The sequence below is a fragment of the Carettochelys insculpta genome, chromosome 14 (assembly GCF_033958435.1).
Source record: "Carettochelys insculpta isolate YL-2023 chromosome 14, ASM3395843v1, whole genome shotgun sequence".
In the NCBI taxonomy this organism is placed as follows: domain Eukaryota; kingdom Metazoa; phylum Chordata; order Testudines; family Carettochelyidae; genus Carettochelys; species Carettochelys insculpta.
In genome coordinates, this window is record NC_134150.1 from 13,986,005 (window position 1) to 13,991,528 (window position 5,524).

General features: G+C 42.7%; 1 long non-coding RNA gene across 1 annotated transcript; it reads left to right on the plus strand.

Annotated features, from left to right (window-relative positions):
* Positions 1-875: 875 nt before the first annotated feature.
* Positions 876-4,788, plus strand: LOC142020860 (uncharacterized). The gene is made up of 3 exons (XR_012647523.1): positions 876-896; positions 2,828-2,974; positions 4,682-4,788. It is a non-coding gene; the product is annotated as an uncharacterized LOC142020860 (long non-coding RNA).
* The last annotated feature ends 736 nt before the right edge of the window (positions 4,789-5,524 follow it).

The window sequence follows — 5,524 nt, forward strand, 5'->3', positions numbered from 1 at the left end:
GATGAGGTTCTGGCATGTAATCTTCATGGCAATTTACCTCTTCGATATCTAAGATGAGATTCAACATAACCCAACTAGGAAGCTATTTAGGACATGTCTCCATGTTGTTGTCTCCTTTAAATAAAGCAGGTTCAATTCCCTTGTGCTAGAACAGGTGTTCCCTGTTGGGCCAATAAGAAGGGCAGTACATGGAGACAGGAAGGAGAAGGGGCACATAGATTTCCTTGTGAGACTCACTCCCATGTGCAGGAAGGCAGTGGGAATATGCTGGGGATAAAAGGGGCTTCAAGGAGAAAGTTTTAAGAAGTTGTGCTCTTTGAAAAGGGGCATGGAAGAATCCTGAAGTGGCCCCTAAACCAGGAGCGACCAAGAGACAAAGGGGAAAATTCCTAAGAACTGTAGCCCAGAGTGAGCTGAGGAACTGCATTTGTGCCTGCCACTTGTGCATGTCTGAAGAAAAAGACTCTAAGTATGACCATGGGTGCTTGTGGGCTGGGGATAAGTCAATATTGACATATGACATAACACCATATAGTAGTGAGAGACTGAACACAGAAAATGACCAGCTTGCAGTTTGAACAGGCCACAGTACAATGGTTTCCTTCTTCCTTCCATCAGCCTCCACCATCTCCAGATGCTTGTTTATGTTTATGTATTAAGACTTCCTACATTTGGAAGGAAATGACGATAATTTAGGAAAATATCCTATCATTGTGTAGGCAGTGTGTTTTGTTTTAAGAATGACTGCTAGCTATGGCCCTTTATTTTTCCCAGAGATGACCCTATCTGTTTGTATTCCTAGGCCTATAACAGTTTTTAAATATGATCAGAAATACCTGAGGCTATATAAGAAGAAATGGAGAAGCTGCTTGGTGGTTTGCAGTCGGTTTAATACAGTGAGTAACCATGTTATTTTATTGACTGAAGACTGTCATTTAGTCTGACCTATGCATCACAAGCCATAAATTGCTCCAAGACTTGTTACCCAAAGCATTTCAGTTTCCACAAGATATAACTGTATGCACCAGGCAAAGGATGGGAGACCAAGGTGTCACCAATGCTAAAGGCCACAGCAGTGATTAGGTGAGAGATTCCCAGGTGATTCATGCCCCATGCTGCAGAGGAAGCCAACCCTCCACCCTGAATTCCTTGCCATTATGGTCTGGGAAAAATTCTTTCCAGACCATCTGCAGGAAGGGGCGGTGGGGGAGGAGGGGAAGAGTATGATCCTGAGCAAGGTACACCAGCAAGTGGTTCAGAAATCCTTGTTCTAGCACTGCTCAGCCTATTATGTCACTTTGTCTCCACTGTGGTCAATTTCAGAGGCTTCAGAACAATTTTTAATGTGGATATCCTTTTCAGTAGGAATAAGTTATACCTAGAGACTGTAGACAGTGGGGAACTCAGATCCAAACTGAGATCCAAGCTTAGCCTACTGCCACACTACCATGGAAGATCAACCCACTCAGGATTGACCTGTCATGGTTTTGTTCCACACATGCATGAAACGGCACTTTCCAGGGGGTCAAACTTGACCTCGGACATCCTCACGATTGGCTGGGATTAAGGAAGGTCAATGGGAGGAACACTCCTTCTGTGTGGACAGCCATAGCAGTCAACTGCTGATAAATTGATTTTAGCTATGCAATTGGCATAGCTAAAACTGTGTGTCAGCGGTCGACCTCTGCGTCTGGTATTGATACAGTCTTAGTGGATTAAATTTATCAGCGTAAGTGGTACAATCAGAATAACCAATGTGACTACATTAAGCTGTGGGAATGTCTGAGATTTCAGCTCCATGTGGTACACCCATGATGTGCATTCCTATCCAAAGTCTTAATTGGAATTTGAATATCATCATTCTGTCAGGATTGCTTTTTGATAGTGTTGAGGCACAGGAATGAATTGTGAGTTTCTAAAGATTTGTCATAAAATTGCATAAAGAAAGAATTGTTGTCTCCCTATCTGCAAAGACTCATCCTGTGCTCTCACCCTGAGTGAACTGTATTTTAAATTAGAACAAAAATAAGGTCCCTTCAAGAAAACACATTGCATGTACTCTTTTGTGAAAGTTTGTGCAGAAATACAAGATGGATGCTTCATGTGTAGTGATGGTAGGACTGGTTTAACTATACCCAGAAAGGGAGATAAAGTCAACCAGAGATAGGACAATACTCCTCTCCTTGCCATCAGAGGTCACCCAGTTAAGAAGCTGTCTTGAACACAATAATTCATCTGTGGAGCCCACTAATATTGCTGCTTTAATATTTTAAGGCACTTCAGCATTTTCTCTTGTTCTCCACTGCAGTGTTCGTGATGGGACTATAAAATACCAGAGCACTCAAGAACCGTCCCTTTAATTCTCACAAAACTAATTGTAATTACCCAGAATGATTAGCGGGTTCAGTGCTCCCCCCCACCTGCCCCGGACTCAGAAACAAATGTTTCTTCCTCCACTGCAACTGATCATTTTAATTTCCCTGTTTTGTCTGTAATAAAAATTGACATTGGAGGATGCCTAAGGCAGTGTAATGAGAAAATGAAATTAGTTTTTCAGTTGGCTGATCAAAAGCATTTTATACATGATAATAAACAGTTTATTTTACTCTTTTGCTTATGGCATAATAAAGGACAAATACTTTTGTGAAATACATATTGCCCATTCTGCAACAGAACAAATCTCAGTCTGAGGTCTTCTCCATGCCTGTAATCATATTAGTGTATCTTTACCGCTCTTCACTGATGGGATTTCACATCTTTATTTGCTTTGCATAGTTTTTCCTATGCTGTGGGTATCTGATACAGAGAAATATTGTTTCTTCTCCAGAAATAAAAGGGCAGAATCTGGCGTGTACATTTAGGTACACCAGGCCCTTGAAGTCAACAGAGTCCAAAGGTGTTTGGCAGACTCTTGCATCAAATCTCCAGAACCTGGGCCATAATGACACCTGATTGCCTGATTCACGGAAAATAGGTTAGTTGATTAAATTAATCCTTTTTTAAATTGCAAGTTCATGAACTGATCTGGATGCTTTAAAATGTATTATAACTATTTACTGAAGGCCTAATTATGCCCTCAGTGAGTCCTCCCTCACATGACAGGTATCACTGAATTCAGGGTGAATGAATGTTTGTTTGAAAACCTGGTTTGATCAGTATATGTCTAGTTTACCCCTCATATCATAGAACACTAGAACTGGAAAGGACCTCGAGAGTTGTCAAATTCAGACCCCTGCCCTCGCAGCAGGCCCCAGTAGTATCTAGACCATCCATGATAGATGTCTGTCTAACTTGCTCTTAAGGATTTCCAGTGACGGAGGTTCCACAACCTCCCTAGGCAATTTATTCCAGTGTTTAACCACCCTGACAGGAAAGTTTTTCTAAGGTCCAGCCTAAACTTCCCTCGCTGCAGTTTAAGCCCATTGCTGCTTGTTCTATCCTCAGAAGCCAAGGAGAATAATTTTTCACCCTCTGCCTTGTAACACCCTTTTAGGTAGTTGTAAACTGCTGTCATGTCCCCCTCTGTCTGTTTTCTAAATTAAACAAGCCCAATTCTTTCCATCGTCCCTCATAGCTCATGTTCTCCAGACTTTTAATAATTCTTGTTGTTCTTCTTTAGACCTTCTTCAATATTCCTGTATCAGAGTTCTGTGGAACTCTTAAAAGCCCTTATTTGTTAAACTGCTATTCCAAACACCAATGTTTCAGGATGTTAGAATAGTGTTTGTAGCTTAGATTAATCATAAAGGTTGCATCATTGCAAAGAAGCTGACAAAATAGACTAGTGGTGAAGATGGAGTTGAACACCTACCATGTTACTAAATGTAGTTATCAATATGAACAGAGCAAGTAACAAACTAGATTGCTCATCTGTGATTCTTACAGTATGTGACATCTTAAATGCCTCCATGGATCTGTAGTTCATCCTGAGCTAATGTGATTCCTGTTAGGCAGGTCCTGTTGGGCACAGACTCAGTAGAAAGCACATAACAGAGAATTTTTGGGACAACTTGTAAAGAAAGAGTTTCTGTTGGTGATCTTGTTACAGTCAGAGGTGAAGCTGGGCCTAGAACAACAAACATGGAGCTGGTTGTGTCATACCCTCACATAATTAGTGGTTTATTTGTTGAGAGGTGTGTAGCGCAAGGGAGAGAAACATCTGGGTTCTTCGTGGTAGGTATAGAAATGTATTACCTACTTTTGCTGCATGTCCAGTATTCTCAATTACTCAGACCAGGAGGAATAATAAAGTGAAACAATAAGTATCTTGACCTCCTGGGTGAAATGCAGTGAGGCAAAGGGAAAAAGCCCCTTAACCATATTAAAGGCAGCATTTAATCTTCTATATTTAGGGGACTAATTTTGCCATATTTATGGAAAGCAAAATTCCCGGTGGAGTAGGTGAAACTGGTATGTGCATATGGCAAAATTCCATTTACTGTCATGTCTTGTCACTTTCAGTGGGCGTATCTTTAATTGCAAAACCTCAGACTATTTCAGATCTTAAATATGGTGCACATAGTATTAATATTCCAGCTAATGTGAGACTGGTACCAATTTTTATATTTTACTAGTAAACTTTAATTTAGAGTAATCAGGATATAAAACCAAAAGAATCTGATCTTGTAATTCTCTTTAATGTGAATACTCCCATTTACCATCAATTGGATGCCTCATGAAGTAACGGTTACTCATATGAGTAAAGGTTGAAGGAGTGACGCCAGAAGACCTGGGAGCGTAAACCAGCAGACACAGCAACTCATAAAGGCCAGCAGAGGCCACCAGCTTATCTTGTCTGACCTCCTGTGGATCATGTGCCATCAACACCCGGCTCCTGCTCATGAAACCAAGTAACTGAAATGACTAAAACTCAGCAACAATCATAGCAAGTAGCCCACTCCCACGGCTTCAGAGCAGACCACGGATGGGAATGAGAGGGCAAGGCAAAGGGGGTCCAAAGGTGTCTCCTGGCCACCACTGCTAGCACCACAGGAGGCGTAAGTCAACTTTCTGCCCACCTCAAATCAAAGCAGTGGCCTTCTCTGAAGTATCAACTCCATTGCTCCCACTGGCTGGGAATGATGGCCCATAGGAGCTGCAGAGATGGTGTCTGTGGGCAGCAGTGCATGGAGACCACCTGGTCCCCCACACCCATGAACAGCAGCCAGAGGGGTAAGCTGTTTGCTTTTGAGAGCTGCCTGAGGTAAGTGCTGCCTCCCACACCCAGACTCCCTCCCAGCATCTGCATCTCACAGCTCCTACCCTCGCCTGTTGAACGTGAGTGAAAATAGAGGGGAGATGGAATGGGCTGTGGGTTGGGTTTTGGAAAAGGGACAGCATAGAGGGCGGCCCAGGGAAAGGGCAGGGCCGGGACAGGGCAAGGATCTTTGTGTTTTGACAATTATAGTGGGCAACCCCACAAAGCAGGAATGTGGAAACCCTGAGCCTTCCAGCTGCTCGAAGGGCACTACCTATGCTGCCAGCTGCTCACTGGTCATTAGCCAGTGCAGAAGAACGATGGCCC